The sequence below is a fragment of the Ixodes scapularis genome, unplaced genomic scaffold (genome assembly GCF_016920785.2).
Source record: "Ixodes scapularis isolate PalLabHiFi unplaced genomic scaffold, ASM1692078v2 PGA_scaffold8__174_contigs__length_109621045, whole genome shotgun sequence".
In the NCBI taxonomy this organism is placed as follows: domain Eukaryota; kingdom Metazoa; phylum Arthropoda; class Arachnida; order Ixodida; family Ixodidae; genus Ixodes; species Ixodes scapularis.
This window is the reverse complement of record NW_024609883.1, coordinates 54457908-54476085: the sequence shown is the minus strand read 5'-3', so window position 1 is coordinate 54476085 and position 18178 is coordinate 54457908. Positions and strand designations below refer to the sequence as shown.

Sequence of the window (18178 nt, the reverse complement as noted above, 5' to 3'; positions counted from 1 at the left end):
TACAAAATGGCGTTGACTCTATTAATAACTGGTATAGTACTTCGCAAACGTCCCTCAATGTTAACAAATGTAAACACATGCGCTTCTCTCGTTCCACCTTCCAAACTTCCTCTCCTCTTACTCCTAATGCTGTTCGTCTACAACAAACTGTCACGTATAAATATATTGGTGTTCTAACTACGAATCTCCTTTGGGACAGTCATATAAATTCAGCGGTGTCTGCTGCTAACCGAAGCCTAGGTTACCTCCGTTGCAACTTCAGATATGTCCCAAGCAACCTAAAACGACTTTTTACATACCCTTAGTACGATCGAAATTAGAGTATGCATCCTTCATTTGGCCCCACCCTCACCTTTCTTCACTAACAGACAGTGTTGAGGCTTTCCAAAACCGTGCTGCCCAATTCATTCAATCTGACTACTCACGTTTTTTCTAGTGTTTCTCATATAAAATCGTATCATTCTCTTCCTTTACTTGCTACCCGACGGAAAAGTTTTCGCCTCTGCCTTTTGCATAAAATCTATCATTCGCCCCTACTACATCAGACCCTTCTCACTCCGCCAACCTATTTGCCTTTTAAACTAGATCATCCTAAAAAAATAACCCGGCCGCGGTGTTTTTCCGACGCAATCCCGGACTGGAATGGCCTTCCTGGTGACATCACAGCCACCGAGGACCCCACCAGATTTCGCGAAGTGATTCGAGAAAATTGTAATATGTCACCCACTCCCCTCTAACGCTTCAAGGCCCTGAGGGTATTGTAAATGAATGAATGAAATGAATATCAACCAGCCTCGCCTGTTCACTCACTCTTCAATTATTTCAATACCCGAATTTCCGCAAAATGTATTCCTGTATTTGTATTTTCAAGCACTTTTTTTTCTTCACATATATGCATCAAATGTATTTCTGATACGTATCGCGACACCTTTTTTTTTAAAGGTATTTCAATATGAGTATTTTATGCGTCGTTGCCATGTATCCCAGTATTTGTATTTCCAAATACTTTTTTATGGGATTTCTGGCCAACCCTGGCCTTCAGGCAGTCAGACTCTTCAGCGAGTGTGCTGTTTTCTCAGTGACCTCGTCCGTGGTCTAACGATACATCCTTCTAACCGCTGTCTACAAACCAAACAGGTCCGCGTTCACTGCGCATGCGCCGACAGCAGCGGCGTGACCTCAGAATCGCGTTTTGATGCAACATGGGAACAAAATGTAATCACATGGTGGAAAATCCGGCGAATATGTGAAGGCTCTTCCAACACCCGTCCGTCTGCGAAAAATAAATTTGAAAAAAAAAAATGCTGTTGTGAGCGGCTGCGTTGTCCCGCTGAGGCTGCACTCACGTTCGTCATCATTTTCGCGGAAACATACTTTAGTCATGTTTATCAAACATACAAAATGTGCTAACATTGTTTTTTTCGATTTTGAATGTATTTGCGATATCTCTAACGCTGTAACACGCCAGTCATTTCTGGTCATTTGATTGATTTTCACGACATTTTTCACCGGTTGTTCACGTGACAGGACGATCGATCCGGATTTTTGGTGACGTCCACCTCTTCGCTGCCTTCAGTAAACCACTTGTGCCGCTCAGATATATTTGAGCATTGGTGCAAAATAGCATTCATATCAAAACCAGCACCGTTTTAACCTTAAAAAAAAAAAAAAGAAAAAAATGAATGGAGCGTGGCCGGTTGCCGAACACCTGCACTGCGAGGAAACCAAGAATTAGCAGGAAGGAGCTCGACAGCTCAAAAAGCTTCAGAAACAATAATATTAATTAAAAAAAAAAAAGGCACAAAAGAAGGCGGGCCGATGTTGACACGGCGTCGCGTGCCTTGAAGGCTGAGACTGGAGATAGCGTCGACTGCGGTCATAGAGTTATTAGGGAGTTTTCGTAGATCGTTTTCGCCGTCCCGCAAGGCCCTCCGCAATCCGCTACGATAGCGGCAACTTCACAGTCAAGGCTATCGGCGCGCAGGCGCAGTAGCAACTTCTTCGTTGCGGAACGCTTAGCGGAGGGGCAACGCGGTCTACGAAAACTCCCTATTAGGGAGTTTTCGTAGACCGCGTTGCCCCCTCCGCTAAGCTTTCCGCAGCGAAGAAGTTGCTACTGCGCCTGCGCGCTGATAGTCTTGACTGTGGAGTTCCCGCTATTGTAGCGGGTTGCGAAGGGCCTTGCGGGACGGCAAAAACGATCTACGAGAACTCCCTATTCTAATCTATATACGCTAGAGGTTCAACTGGCGCTAGCGTCTATGCGACTTCCGGGAGGCAAATTGAAGCAGACAGCAACCAGTCTACTCTTGCGGTGAGAGAGAGAAGGGTTTATTAAGGAAGGACAGAGTACTCTTGCGGTGCTCCTGTATGCGGTGCTCCTGTGCATTCCTATGGGAAAACGCGCGTGCATTTTGTCCCTTCGACGGAAAATAACACGGAACACTTTTGTTATTTCGGTCGTACGGAATAGTATGTACCTTTATAAACGTCGTAAAAGTGTAACTGCTTTAGTTACAACATTTTCCTTTACCCCTGAACGATGTTAAACTTCGTTATATTTCAGGCCCAAACTTCCGTTTCATGGCAGGTATGTAACAACGAGCGACGATTTTAAGCAAAACAATAATCGGGAATAATACAGACTGTGTACAAAGTTCGCCAGCAGTCCGGTGGTGCTTGTATATTGCTATTATGCCCGTCCTGTCACTATATGAAAACCACTCCGTCGTGCATCGTTACGAGCAAAAATACATTCGAAACCTAAAGAATAAAGTATGTGGGCTATGAAAGGTGTATCTTTATTATTTCCTATATCGGGCAGCTTATATCGGGCACCTATTCTCCAGAATTCTCTCGATAGTTTCAACAATTTATAGCGTGCGGGTGATATTTTGAACGCAGAACAAGCATCTTCGCACATATTCGTGAGCAGAAAGAATAAAGCGCTACGTATTTATTTTTATTTTGATCGTCTGCATGCACAAGGAGTTACTCATATAGTGTTACTGCGTAGCTCTTGCCGTCTCCCTGGGTTTTCCACATATCCTTCGCTCGTTTGGCACGTATATCCCCCCTGCTGGAAAGCGCCGACGCCGTGCTCGCGCTAACAGTGTCCCACAGTGCACGTAATTACATGTACGAAGCGGTTTTGAGTTCCATTTTTCATGCCACGAATTTATTTTAAAAGTGTCGCAAACTGTCCCATTATTTCGTCTGCGTGACTGAGAAATGTTCCAATTAATCTACCTAGTATACGTGCGAAGTATTCGTGATTTTTTTGCTCTTATAATCGAGCGCAGGGAAAAAATGTATTCGCGTTTTCCCGTAGAGATGCATTACAAGAAGTCGATTTCCGGCTGGCTGCTGTCTGCTTCAATTTGCCGCAGCCCACAAGCGCCAGTTGAACCTCTAGCGTACATTATAACAACTCTATGGCTGCAATGCTTATAAAATGCAGTTTTTTATCATGAATATATCAAAATATATAACTGCATTTTTATTGCTTGTTTTTTTTTTTTTTTTTTTTGCACAAAAGCTTGTTTATGTGTTGTTCTTTTTTTTTTATCGTTTTCCCTACTAGACATATTTCTATGGAACGTTCACGTTCAAATTTGTTTTCAGCTCGATAAGAAGTTTCAACTTCACGCACTGCGCAAGTTTCAAGTCCACTATTCTTTTTCTTTATTTTTGTTGTTTTACTTTTGGCAAACTGCGTACGCAGAGGAGCATAAATTAAATCAGCCACGAGGTGTAAATTTAGACCCGTCCGACGCTGGAATCTTCAAGGTCCTAAACTTACGCCCCTCGCTCCCACGCTTTGTTTATCAAGCACGCGCGCCGCTCGGTTTTTAAATAGCCACATCTCGCCTAACTGGAACGGGGGCCGATCTATACTCTATTCACCGATAAGAGGCCGACAGGGCGGGGCAAATTGGCGATCCAATAAAGCACCCAGTCAAACATGGCGTCACACGGTGAAACTCAAAACTCCCTATCTCTGCGGATCCAGTTTATCTGAGGTTCTTGTCTGAAATCGCAAGAAATACTTTTTCCTCCGTCAAAAAAAAAAGAAAAGGGAAAAGAGAGGATAACAATATTGCCGGAGGCTTCCTCACACCATGTCCCATGCTCGGGAAGTCACATTTCCGAATCGCGAAGGCGGTCGCAGCATACAAAAGACAGTGTGCAGATACTGAGAACATTGGAGCTTTTGAGACTGTCCCTGTAGGAGGCTCTGACTTTTGAGAAGCGTCTATTGCAGCCGCTCTGGCACCAAAATGGCGGCGTCCACAAGAAAATAGGGGTATGCGTACCTCAATTTAGTAGCTCAATCCCGCCCCAGCGGAACCCTCTCACCCCCGAAAACAAAAACAAAAAAATTACTGGCTACGCCACTGGCACACGCTGAAAGCAAACTCGTTTTCCAAGGTCTACAGGATCTCGGATCATTGTGAACAACGACGCGGAAAAACAAGTCAATGAAAGAAAACAAAAAGTCTGGACGGTATAAGCTGCAGTTCCGTGCTCGGATTCCGAAATGCACCAGAAACAACTCGAACCGTCGTTGAAGTGCGTATCCCACGTGGCAGGCTCTACGCCGGGGGGCCATTTATCCACCGATTCCCATCTGTATACGCATAGATCAACTCAACCCTCTGATGTCAGGCGCTGCTCTCGGCATTGCGCAGACGCTTCACTCCTCCCGGATCTGTTTATGCGCACCTCGACAGTAGCTCGAACACGCACCTCGCTAAACTGAAAAGAAATAAGCCAGCGCGGTAGTATATGAAAAATTGTATCTCGATCATGTTATAGCGGCCATTGCTGACCTTCTCTTGTCTCACCGAGATACCGAGCCACTGCAACGAGCCTCCACAAAGGCCTATGCTGGGGAGAAGGACACGATAGAATCTAAGATGGCAATGATCTGGCCTGCAACGGAAATGATGGAGTGGAGTAAACGGAATAAGAGGAAACCATAACTGAAGGTCGGTTATGGCGACGGCCAAGCACATCTACTGCAAAGAAATCGACGCCACGTAGTGGCAAGGCCGGGAAGCTCTGGAGAGGGGGGTCGTTTCGACTCTGTCGTCTGCTATCGGTTCTCGTAGGCAGCATAGAAACAAACATTGTTTCCAATAAATATTTTTATACTTCCACCGTGTCACTCTTACGCACTAACCAGAATAAGGTGTTTTTTCATCGAAAAATCGGTATGTTTTCATGTGTAACGCCGATTTTACGCTGCAGTGCAAGACATTTATGGTGGTCCGCGTGCTGAACGACGAAAGAGTCTTCCTTTCGTCCGCCATTTTGCCTGACCAGCGCTGGAGTCGCGAATGAGCTGAGACTGCGGTGGAAGCTACGCATCCCCGATGGCCCAGTCATACGCCTCTCTTTCGCCGCGTCATCACGCTCCCGCCCGTGCCTACGCGCGCAGAGCCGGATCACGTGATAAGACGGAGGCGGCTGATTGGTCCGGTGGGCACGTAGCTCCCACCAAATAGTCTCACAAGAGCTCCTGGCCGGTTCCATTTTGAGTGTTCGTGCGTATGGAGCGTGATTTGCTCGCTTTGCGAAGCGACGAACATCCGCATGCTAGGCTGAGGAGATCGCACGCTGGGCTGAGGACTCGCAAATGTTGGAATGATGCACAGCTTCGAGTAATCGCGGCGAGAAGTTTGGGCATCGCAGCCTGGTCGACCTTTTCTCACAACCCAGAGGGAGGATGCTTCGACTTCTTCTGCTGGTGCAAGCGCTTGCAATGCCAAGCTTCTACGCATTATAAAAATTAAAACATAACCGCGTGTGTAGCACGTGCACTGCCCATAGTGCCGAGAACGGAAGCGCCAGCGAGCGTCTCACTGCGAATGAGCTTCGTCCTTCGTACACCCGCCGTTGCTGCGCATCGACGACTGCAAGCAGGGCATCTGGTCGCCGCCATGCTTCCGCTCGTGCGGGCAAAAGCTACGTTCACGCGCACGCTGCACATGCTTGCACGCATGGGACACCGGTGAGGCGCAGTGCTTGCAATCGTCTATTAGCGATGCGCGCGACCAAAAGCGTCGGTGCGGTCAGCTTTCCACGATTGGCCAAACCATGGGCATATGAGCATTGTCAGATTGTCAACTTTGACGGTGTTAGTTTCAGACTGCGATGGCTCCTGGCTTCCACTGCTTTTTAAACACACCACCGAACTCGTCGTCGCACCTGAAGGTAAGTAGCCAGGATAACAACTGGTGACGTCACGGCGAGGCAAATCCTAGTCGTGACGTCACGGGTGGAAACCATAAGAGGGCGCCACCGAAACATCTCGGCGCTAATACGCTGCTGCTTTGCACGCGCTGACCCAACGTTCTTTACACACGATCAAAGCTGTTGCTCGTGGCAGACGATAAGCCTGGAAGTTCGACGACGGAGCCATAGAGTGCGCGGTCGAAGATTTGGAGCGGAACCTGGACGTCAGCGCACAGCTTTTGCAGCGGCGAGGACCCGAAACATGGTTTTCAAACCCGACGAGAAAAGAAGCGGTAGCGCGAGGGACGCGAGGAGCACGGGCGGGCATTCCATCGCTCGGGAGAAGTGTGTTTCGGCGTCTTGCCGCAGCGGGGCGCCCGTCACGTGGCTCTCCTTAAATGGTAAAACAAAATGGCTAGGTGGCGTAAACTACCGTGCCCGATCCAAAGGGCTCAGCCGGATTCATCCATCCATCCATCTATCCTCTCATCCGTTGTCTGCTGCTCTTTTTTTTAATTTTGGCGGCCGCTTCTCGTGACGATCTGCCAGGCCTTGTCAGCATAGAGGAGGCTATGGTTTGCTTCACCCACAGCGCATTCCAAGCGTTTCTTTTACCCTGTTAGCAGCGAGGTGTTTTATACCCCTGTCAGACGGGCTAGTTTAGTGTTACTACAAGCGAGTGCACTTCATCCCGTCGAAACACACTTCAAGTGTGTTGGTGCTACACGGGAAAACATGTCACTCCAAAATGATGGTAATGACGATGGGTAAGTAATGGGCACGCAAAATATTAGAGTGCATAGGTATTTTTCCATAAATAACTTCGTCGTCTTATTAGAAACACGTTACCACACATTGTTGCGCTATGTCACGAGCTTTAATCCAAATTTAAATCCAAATAGATAATTACGATCAGCCATCACAAGCAAGTGATACACGTCCGCACGCCGGTACGACGCTCATCCAGATCGAAACGAGCAGGGGTAGGGATTGAACCGAGGATTCCTGTGCTCTGCAGCGCGAGCTTTCGCTCCGCGTGCTCCCACCTAGTGTGCGCGAGCCCACACTGCCACTCGCCACTCGCCGCAACGAAACATCATGGAGTGTGTGGAGGACGAGCTGGAAGGCTATATCCGCGATGTTGGACAGTGGAAGCGCGTGGTTGGGTTACTTTTCTCCGTGAGAGCCCGACGCCTTTCAGATGAGAGGCAGCTGGACCTGGATGCCGACGCGCAGGCAAGAATTTCAAGTGACATCGATCATCAGCTGCGGGCCAATGCCTTCACCGTACCCGCTCTCATGACCGACAACCTACCCGTGATCAGTCGAGAACGGTGGACTTTCCAGAGGAACGAACGGTGGTTCGAAGACACCTTGCCCCATTTGGGCGAGTTCCATTTTAAGCAAGCCTTTCGCGTTTCTCCTGCCACCTTCAGATTCCTGGTGGAGTCTTGCAGGTGCCTCCTAGCCGTCGCTGTCCGTCGCGCAGGACCAAGGCTGGAAACTAGTTTAGCTGCTTGTTTTCTCCAATGCGCTACTTTCGTGCCAACAGAACACAAGTGCGCATCTAATATTACTCCTATAAAAATAATACTAATTTTACGCAGCGTTAATTTCTTCTATTATTTCTACTTCTTGAACACTGCTATCGAGATTACACACTCGGTCTACCGGAGCGAGCGTAGTGTGCTCCCCGAACTCACTTTATTGGAAGTGTGTTCTTCGGGCAGGGCTGGGGATTGAGCTCAGGATCACTGGGTTCTGCAGCGCGAGCTTTCTCTCCACGTACTCCGATCTGGTGGGTACTAGCCATCTCGGCCACCGATACCCCTTAATAAAGACACGTTCAAAAAATGTGCTGTTTACAATTCTCTGTAATGCCGAATTGGAGCGCAGTTCTTGAGGAGGAGAAGGGAAGGGTACGAAGGGAAGGGCATGCAGCTGCTCCCCCTCTGTTCCCTCCCCTCCTATCCTCCTCTCCTGTTCCCACCCCACCTAGCGTAAAACTTTCGCTAAATTTCCCGCTACATTAAGCCGGGAAATTTTCCCGCTGAATTGACGTGTGAAGCCACATGACACGTCACATGAAATTTTAAGTATGACGTGACGTGACGTCACACGGGTAAAATGTTTGCTCTAAATTTAGCATAAACATTTTCCACCAAACTTAGTAAAAACTTTTACCGCAAAATTTAGCGGGAAACTTTTACCCTCGTAACGTCACGTGTGACGTCATTTTGGCAAACATCCCTTAATGCAACGCGCGGTTACGCCGACGCCGCTCAACTCAGAAACGGGTTCCTAGGAGCTGTGCTCTAAAACAACGTTACATTAATTAACAATTTTTACGCCAATTGGTTGATTCTGATCGATCATCGCAAGCCAAGATAAAGAACGAAGCATATCGAACTTTGGCGTTCCGCTTCATTCCATGGATGAAGGAAGTCTACGAGGAGGCCCTGAAACTGCCTATTTGGATCATAATTATCCTGTTGTCTCGAATAGTTACATGCTGAAACAAAAGTACTCTCCATCATTCTCTGCTAACCAAGATAGCCGTTGAATGACACTCTTTGTCGTCGTCTTTTATCAATTCGCGCCGCGCTAATCTTGGTTCAGATCAGCCTAAACTCCAAGTACACCCCGCTATTTTTTTGCAATGCCACTCTTCTACATGTCCTCTCTTTCACGAATTTCTTTTTCTTTATAAAATAAAACTTACGCCACGCTTTTGGTTTCTGTGTTCTTATGTTTTACTGTGGAAACACTCCTATACTTCGTTTCACATTATCTCCGAGCGAAGCCAAAGCTAGAAGCGCGAGACCAGCGCTTTTTGCGTTCCTCCCCAGCTCGCGCGCTCGAGCAAAGCCTGAACGCACGGAACTTTCGCGCTCGCGCTCCCAGCTTTGCCTTCGCTCGCACATAAGGTGAAACGAGGTATAATGATGCCACGCACTCGATCGAGCGAAGTGAGTTCGTCAAACTCACTCCAAACCAAGTGTGTTCCTCAGGAAGGAGTCGTGTGGCACACTACAGAAATGACACTACGGGCGAAGTGCACTCGCTTGTAGTGACACTAAACTAGCCCGTCTGACAGGGGTATTAGTGACGGCCTCGCATGGTTCCCTCTGATGACGTCATTACACATTGCGGACAAGAAGTTCGATGGTGTTTGCGGTGAGCATGGCGGAAGCTTGAAATCATTGCGCTCTGAAGCCAACGCTGCCAACACCGCCAAAATTAGTAGTAGTAGTAGTAACTCGTTCTGGCTTTACGTCGCCTAGATTCCGCCAAAATTGAAGTTCTTCCCATTCTTACATTTCCGTCGATAAAAAATCCTTTCCTGACGTAATATTTTTCTGCGAATCAAACGACTTGTTACTATGTGCATAGGCGTAGACTATGGGGGGGGGGGGGGGGGGGGGGGGGGGGGGGCGCAACGGGGCTCGTGCAGCGTGTTTTCGTTAGCTTCAATTTCCAGTTCTCGCGAAAGAATAACGCGCAGCACCCCCCCCCCCCCCTTCCCCCCCAGGAAAATGGAAAGTCGACGCCGCTGACTATGCGTTAATTTTGTTTCTATTATGTACAGTTTATTACATTTTGTGTGTACAATGATTCATCACTGTGTGTTCATTTTTGTTTGTATTTCTATCATGTATAGTTTATTATCTTTTCTGTCGTTTTCATCTTTTTGTGTGAAAAGATTCGTCACTATGTTTCCACTTCTATTTGTATAGTTGATACCTTATCTTTGCCTTGACGCTGCCAGTATGGGGGCCTTTGGCTTTGTCAAGCTGTCTATGTGACAGCTTTTTCTGCAGGCCTCCTGCATCGTGTATTTTAAGTGCAAAATGAACATTTTTATAGCCAGCATTCGGCTAATCGTGGAAGGCTGATCACAGCGACGCTTTTGATCGTGCACGTCACAAGTAGACCATTTCCATGGCCAACGCCACAAAGGTCGCTAAACTCGACAAACACAAAGTTGGGGCCAAAGTTGGCGGAGCGTGTTGTTTGAACTCTCGCTACGATGGCGTCACGGGGGACGAGATGTCAATCATCCAAACTCTCTCGGTGCTCAAATTCCAGCGAGAATGTGAAACACAAAGTCGCAGCGAGTTTTATCGGAGCGCCTGCGAGCAACACTGTGGAGCCATCCGATTGAACGGCTGTACTGATGACGTCCCGCCCGGGTGTCCCTACATCCCTACTCCGCGTCAATGCTGTCTACGTTTTCCCTAGGCGAGCTGTGAGTAGTCTGAACTTTCTCGTCGCAAGATCGTCGTTTGTGGAAGTTATCGGTGAGGACAAAGTGACGTTTCGCAACTTTGCGAAGGAGTTATTCGAGACCAAAACCTTCGCTTCGGAATCGCGGCGAAGATTAAACTTTGTAATACTGTGGAGCCGTGCGCGCTTCCGCCACCGCCAACAACGCTGCCGCGGGGTCACCGACAGGTGGTGTGGGTGGTGATTACTTTGGTAGTGCTGGAGAGGTGAGGGGCGACGGGGGATGGCGAGAAGAAACCGGGGGCGGGAAATACGAAGGGGCACGTACGACCAAAACAACAGACACAAAAAAATTAGGGTTCACCAGGTGCCGTAGAAAATGTTCGGAGGAGACTAGGCGGAGAGATGGTAGTGAAGAAGGGGGTATCCCTTCCCCGGAATTTTTGTATTATACCTTTCTCAAATGTCTGGGCATATGGTCTGGGGCTGGGGGCGATAGCCCCTTCCCCCTTACCCCCTCTTTCGGCGCCACGTTGGGGGGGGGGGGGGGGGGGGGGGGGAGGGGGAGGGGGGGTGAAAAGCCCCTTTTCTCGTCCGCCTCTTTTAACGCCCCTGCTTAGTGGAGCGAGCTCCAACTGAGTGACAACGAGGAACAGAACAGCGTGCAAATTTCGAAATAATGGTTCTAGAAGTTCTGGATTTAAAACGGTTCGCGTTCCATGAGCTCACGAACGGCCATGACGGACTTCCAAGCGAGAGGTTCGTGCCAGGGCTCGTATATTGTGCAGGTGCGTTCAGTGACGTCCTTTCATAGTTCCTACGTACCCCTCACGTCAGGGTCAGGATGATCAGTTGTGAACGACAAATTTGATGGTATACGTGTTGAAATCGACGGTGACAAGTTTGATTGTATACGATGGAAGCTTGGAGTCATCGCGTTCTTAAAACGTCACCGTCACTCTTGACAACCCGACATTACTCTTATTTCCGTCTATGAAAGCAGAATTAATCCCAGTTTGGCTAACCTTGGAAGCTGACCACACGACGCTTTTGGTAGCCTGCGTGGACAATGGTCACTACTTAAAAAAAAAAAAAGCAGAAAAATTATTTTATCCCACTGGTGAAGGGACAACTGCCCGGCGGCGAAATAAAAGGCTCTGGACAACGCTATTCGGCTGGTTCCGCGTAGCGGCAACGCTGAGAAGCTCAGGAGAGGGGGTCGTTTCGACCCTGTCGTCTGCTATCGCTGCTTGGTTCTCGTAGACAGCGTAGAAACAAACACCGTTCCTAGTCATTTTTCTATGCTCCCGCCGTGTTATTCCTACGCACTGACTAGAAGAACGTTCATACCGTCGAAAAATCGCTTTGCTTTCATATGTAACACCGATTTTACGCTGCAGTGCAAGAAATGTATGATAAAGAACGACGAAAACGGCCTCCTTTCGAAGAAAAAAGGCAGGGACGTTTTTTTGGCGGAAATAAGAACGATATCAGATTGTCAACTTCGACGGTGTTGATTTTAGAATGCAATCACCCCAAGCTTGCGCCGTGCTTTTCAGACACACTTAAAGGGGCGATGCAACGATTTTTGTATTTTGCGCAAAAACCGCTTAGAACGGATCCCTGACGTTAATGACCTGTGAAATACTCGTTCGTTTTTCACCACACGCAATCGAAGTCGAAGAAAAAAATTAAGAAAAACGAGCAGAGTTCACCCGCTCAACTCGCAGTCAGAACAAGCGGCCGCGTGATCTGGAGCCGATTATATGCCGCCAATGTTGATCATAACCACGCGCTGGGGTTGGCAAAGCACAGGACACGCGCTGAGTTCCGGACATTGTTATGACTCGGCTATTGTCGTCGTTGCAGCGATTGGACACAGGACACTACCCGAATGCTTCTCGAGATATCGATTATCACGAGCCACAATCGAGTATTCACGCCATGCTCGGGTCCAATCTATGAGCCGCATTCAAATATCGTCACTGGGCGGTACTGCTACCGCCGAGCTACGTCATCAGGTTTTGCGAAGGAGAGATTGCATGAAAACACTCGGTTTTGTCCTCAAAATTACATCGCAACAAAGAAGTTTCTTGGTCAGTGGCGTTGCGTGCGAGTATCCTTGAGTCCCACTACTGCCAGTAAGCTCGTGTAAAGTGAAAAATATTCCAGTTGAATATCGTTGCACCGCCTCTTTAAACATCTTGGTCGCAGCTGATAGTTTTTGTCTATCACACGTATGAAGCACGGTTAAAGCCCCTCGATGTGCTTGCGTCTGTCTTGCAAGTAGCGTCAAATACGCCAGTGCACAAGGCCCGTGGCTCGAGCGGCCCTTGGAAGCAAATGGCAGAGCAGCACTGAAATGAGCGGCTTGTGGAAGAGAATGGCGGCGGAGCACCCGTTCGGGCACGAGTCCTGCCTGTTTCCGCAACAATGATTGGTGGTACTTGTAAGCGTGCACAGTGGAAGCTAGAAGCCATCGCATTCCGAAACTAACACCGTCAAAGTTGACAGTCTTATACCCCTGTTGCACGGGCACACTTAACCACGGTTAACTCAGCTTAACTGCTATTGCGCGGCTCCACAGATACCGCAGTATACTCTCGGACAGCTATTCCATAAGAAGTGAGGAGCGCGCGTGCACTGCTTCGATAGATGCTCAAAATGCTCAAGCGCACGTTCGCCCATAGCTTTGACTGCATAGCCGCAGAATGTTGTCGGCAAGTATTGTGCGCTAACTAGGGATTAGCGTAACTGCAGTTAAGTGTGCCCGTGTAACAAGGGTATAACAGTGCTCTTATGCCCGTGGCTTGGCCAAGCAGGGAAAGCTGACCGCAGCGACGCTTCTGGTCGCGCACGTCGCTAATTAGCGGCGATATGTTTTAGTGGCGCCCTCCTATGGTTCGCCCTCGTGACGTCATTACCTCGCGAACAAGTTCGATGGTATTTAAAATGAGCATGGTAGAAGCTTGAAATCGTCGAGCTCTCAAAGAAACGCTGCCAACACCTTCGAAATTGAAGTTCTTTCATTACTCTTATTTCTATCGACGAGAAATCCTCTGCTGACGTCATAGTCAGCATTTGGCCAATCGTGAAAGGCCGACCACAGCGACGCTTCCGATCGCGCACGTCGCCAATACGTCATTACGTAAATAATCTTTGCGTTCAACTAGCTTAGCGACCCAGGCGGTGCTCTAGTCTTTAACGTCCCAGATAACTAAAAATAATGAACAAAGTCTACCCTAACACACCCGCTTAAAACATCGATGAACCGTTTAACCACCAAGTCTTCAGGTGAACAAAGGAAGAAGAAGCGCGAGATCCGTTCAAATTTTTCGAACTTTCTCGTAAACCAACTTGTCTAGACTTTAAATCGCACAGCCGAAGGCCCTCGTAACATCTCCAACTTTGTTACCTGCGTAGATGCTTTTCAACACTGGAGACATAAGCAAGCTCGACATGCTCGCAAAGACAAAGCGACCGGAAGTCGCTAGGGACACAAGCGGTGGTTCACGTTTGTAGTACACAGCAAAAGGGTCTATACATCACCGTGCTGAGGATAAACAATGTTCCATTCCTTCACGTACCCTGCTTGCTTTTTTCCAAAGCGACCAACGCGCGTGCAAGACAGACTGTAGATGTGCACGCATCCGTTGAAGATCCGTAAAAAATTCCGATGATGTAAGAAAAAATAATTCCCAACGACCTTTACCTTTAGTCATAGAATGAACGGAGCGCAATTTTTAAATAGTATTTGTTTACATTTGTTTAGAAGACATTAAACGGACGTTTCAAAGGGCGAGGAACATGCTGTTTGATTTCTTCGCCGAATCTAGCGGGGAAAGTGAGGTCACGTGGTGTCAGACCACGTGACGTCATGGTCACGTGATCTGCGTCCTCCGCTGCCAGTGCAAGTGAATCGTGATCCAACCAGTCGGTCAGCGTGTCGGGTCAAAGGATGTTCTGCAATGAGGAAGCGCGCTGTTTATTTATTCGCGCCGCAGACGCGATTGCCTCTCCGTTGCAGCGAGTCTTTCGGACAACCGATAAGTGCGCTGTCCTTTTTTCTTTCTTTTCTTTTTTCGAGTAGTGTAATCACGCAGATGCTCAGAATGCTATGAAAGCAAACCGCGTCCCAAAGGAATAAAACAAAAATGTGAGAAAAAAGGCAAGATGACAAATGAAAACTGAGCATGCTCCAGGTTATGCAATCGGAGCAATCTTTTCGCAATAGATTACTCGTCTACGTGCCTGTTCTTTGGTACGTGACGTTGACTGTGTTTCGCGTCTCTGCAAGCAGTGCTAACCGAAAGTATTTTCGTGCGATCTTGACGCCCGTGACAGTGCCATACGTTGTCGAAGCTATATATGTGCTATCTTCCAAGGTGCTTCAGCCAGACCTTGTGCCTATCTACTCTACTCGAGACATCTTAATGACAAAAGCGCAAAGGACAAGGAAAGAACAAAGAACAGGACAAGCGCTTACTAACAACTGATTGTTTAATGCATGATGAGAGAAAGACGAAAATGAGAGGGGATTTACTAAATTAAAATGCCAATTGTATTCCCACGTAAAATGATTAAAAATTATTTGAGAAAATTTAACAAAATTAAGAGACTATTTTCTATTATAGTTTTTGCCTCAAAACTTTTTCGGGCTCTCTCGCTGCGAAAGCGTATGAGTACTTGCGTTTGAGTGAATAGAGGAGTGCATTTACGGTGTCTGGCATGTATGGCCAAGTGTCCTGACGGTGACGCATGTAGGAAAAGATCATCGATTTACGAGGTAAATCTCCTCTCATTTTCGTCTTTCTTTAATCATGCATTAAACAATCAGTTGTTAGTAAGCGCTTGTCCTGTTCATAGTTCTGTCCTTGTCCTTTGCGCTTTTGTAATTAAGATGTTTAACCAACTAGCCCAACAGTTAATTTTAATTCTACTCAAGATACTGCATTTGAAATACTTTTAGTAGTATTAAAATATCTTGCAAATACATTTCGTCTAGAGTGTTTGCTACTCTAACTTAATCACATTTCTCACATCCTGTACTCAGTATCTCAAATACATTTTTCAACCTCGGAAAATATTTCTTGCCGGAACAATTCACGGAACTAGGGATCGTAGGACTCCAGGCCAAAGCTGAACCGGTTGCAAACTTGGAGGCAGGCGACCAAACACAGGACAGGAAACAAGGCACGAGCAAAACGCACTCTCCGAATGACAATAAAAGACCAAATGGATAGCCCCCCCAAGTATGTTCGCCTTTATCTGTCCTCCTGTCCGTTCTTTTTTTAAAGTTGGTTTAGGATGCCATATTACGCTTGGAGCTTTACAAAGTCCTGGTGACGTCATTGGGATTTTACAGCCTTTGTTTGAAGCTAGAGGGGTTCCGTCAGCAAAAGACTGTGACGCCAACGCTTGGTATACGGTCACAATCGTCCATTTTCGGAAATCTCCAGTTCAGTGGATTCTGGTATGAAAATGCGCGAGCACGTCTTCAAGTGAGCGTGAACACTCCCTCGGCTAGAAAAGCTAGATCCTGCACGTCCTATTGAGCTGGAGTGAACTAGACTGGACTTTCCCAAAGCCCCTTGTGTGCCTATTGCGGTTTAACTTTGGATTCCAAACTCCTTCAAAAGCGTTTCTTTTACGTCCTTCCGAATGCGTACATTGATTCGATTCTCAGAACCCTCTAATACCATTTTCCGCCAGGTCAACTCTGGCTGCCTGATCAATTTCTAGTTCGGCTGTTAGGAGGATGCATTGCAAGACTACGTGTCAAGTCCCCCGAATCGCGTCAAGGCATATTATAAAGTTATTGCAGAATACGTCGTGAGCCGAGCCAACCGCCAAACTAAAGCACGCCAGTTGAAATGCCTACAATACGTGAGTCCCTCTTATTCCTAAAATGTTTCGCTACCAATAATGTTGCCTATCCCGAATCGTTTCAAAGTAAGCTTCAATTGCAGCAGCTAAGTCGCTTTTTGAAATCCATAAAGATCACAGTAGAATGTGATTTTCAGCGATGTCATCACGAGTAGACCACTCCCAACGAGGTTCAGCACCCCCTTTTAAATTTTTTTTTTTTTTTCAATTTTTAGAGCGCAGCTCTTAGGCGCCCGTTTCTGGCTTGAGCGGCGTCGCCGTCGGCGTAACCGCGCGGTGCATGATGGGTAAATTTCCCCGCTAAATTTAGCGGAAAATTTTCCCCGCTAAGTTTGGCGGAAAATTTTCCCCTAAATGGGGGCGAGCACGAGAGGAGAAGGGCATAGCCCCTCTCCGTACCTTCCCCTCCTCCTCCTCAAGAGCTGCGCTCTAATTCGGCGTTACAGGGAGTTGTAGACGGCTTTCATTTTAATATGTACTGTATTTTTGTATGTACTTGTACTTGTATTTTGAGTAGAGTATTTGTACTCTACTCAAAATAGTTCGTAGTAAAGGTAACTTAAATAATAATCTAAATATATCTTTAAATTGGTATTTAGTATCGTATCTCATAATAATATTTGGGTTATGTGTATGTTTATACAGCCTAGAACTTCGCCTGCCTCTAGGGGCGACCAGTCTCCCAGCTGTAGATGAGCAATTTAGCCAGTGCAGTACAACCGTTAGCCTGGGGTCTTTAACATGCACCACGCAGTAGTAGGGGGTTTTCGTAGATCGTTTTCGCCGTCCCGCAACGCCTTCCGCAACCCGCTACCATACCCGGAACTCTACAGCCAAGGCCATGGGCGCGCAAGCGCAGTAGAGGCTTTTGCGTTGCGGAGGGCTTAGCGGAGGGGAAAGCGCGGTCTACGAAAACTCCCTAGTGATACACGACCGCACGCTTCTACGATGCTCATCCAGATCAAAACTTTTGTTGAGTATTCTTCACAACTCTGGCTTCAGCCCCATATTGCTGCGAGGGCACGTGACTTCGTTTTACGTTTGGTTCGCACTCGCTCTTTGTGCGAAGGAGAAGTATTAGAGCACTGGCCAAAGCCATACGCTGGCCTTGACAACTTAAAACAATTGGTTGACGTTAAACATAAATGCTCGTTTCTAAAAAAAAAAAAAAAAAAAGAAAGAAAGATTACTGTGTTTTGGTTATGCCGGATAAAATCGTCGCACGTGCAGATTACGTTTTGAGTGGCTATAGATCTCGGTGTAATCGTTCACAGGCGCCGACACTCATACCCCGATTTCCGACGAGAACGCCATTGGTTGTCGCTAAGGTCACACGATCGCTCCTGCCAGCCGATGCAAATAAGCCATCCACGAAGAAACCCGGCTAGGGTGGTAATGGACGCAGCGCCACGGGACAAGGCGTCACGGGACACAGAGTCATGTGACAAGTGCCACGTGGCCAGTCTCCAATCGTAACGCTTTTGCGGATAAGAATGGGATTACGCCCCGCTGAATTTAGCGGGCGTTTTGGTGGTCGTAGCGCTTTCGCGTTTCTCTTTTGCGTCTTACGTCTTCGCCGGGTAACCTTTGCGAATTATTTCCTATCTATAGTTGCTTGGTCATTGCCACCGACCGCGAGTGCACCTTCTGCGAGAACGCAGCTCGTACCCCAAACCGTCTCTCAGTCTGTCTCTCTCTCTCTCCCTGTCTCTCAAAGGTGTGCTTCTTTCACCAAGGCGCCGTTGCAACCGACGGAAAAGGTTCAGAGCCCGCGCGGCTAGGCCGCCTCAGCCAACACAAGGCCAGCGCGCTTGCTCCGTGACGT

The 18178-nt window shown here is 47.7% G+C and overlaps 1 protein-coding gene across 1 annotated transcript in view; it reads right to left on the bottom strand.

Moving 5' to 3' along the window:
* The window catches only part of LOC115322051 (synapsin), a 110379-nt gene that overhangs the window by 39026 nt on the left and 53175 nt on the right, over nt 1-18178 (bottom strand). The gene's annotated exons all lie outside the window — the stretch shown is intronic.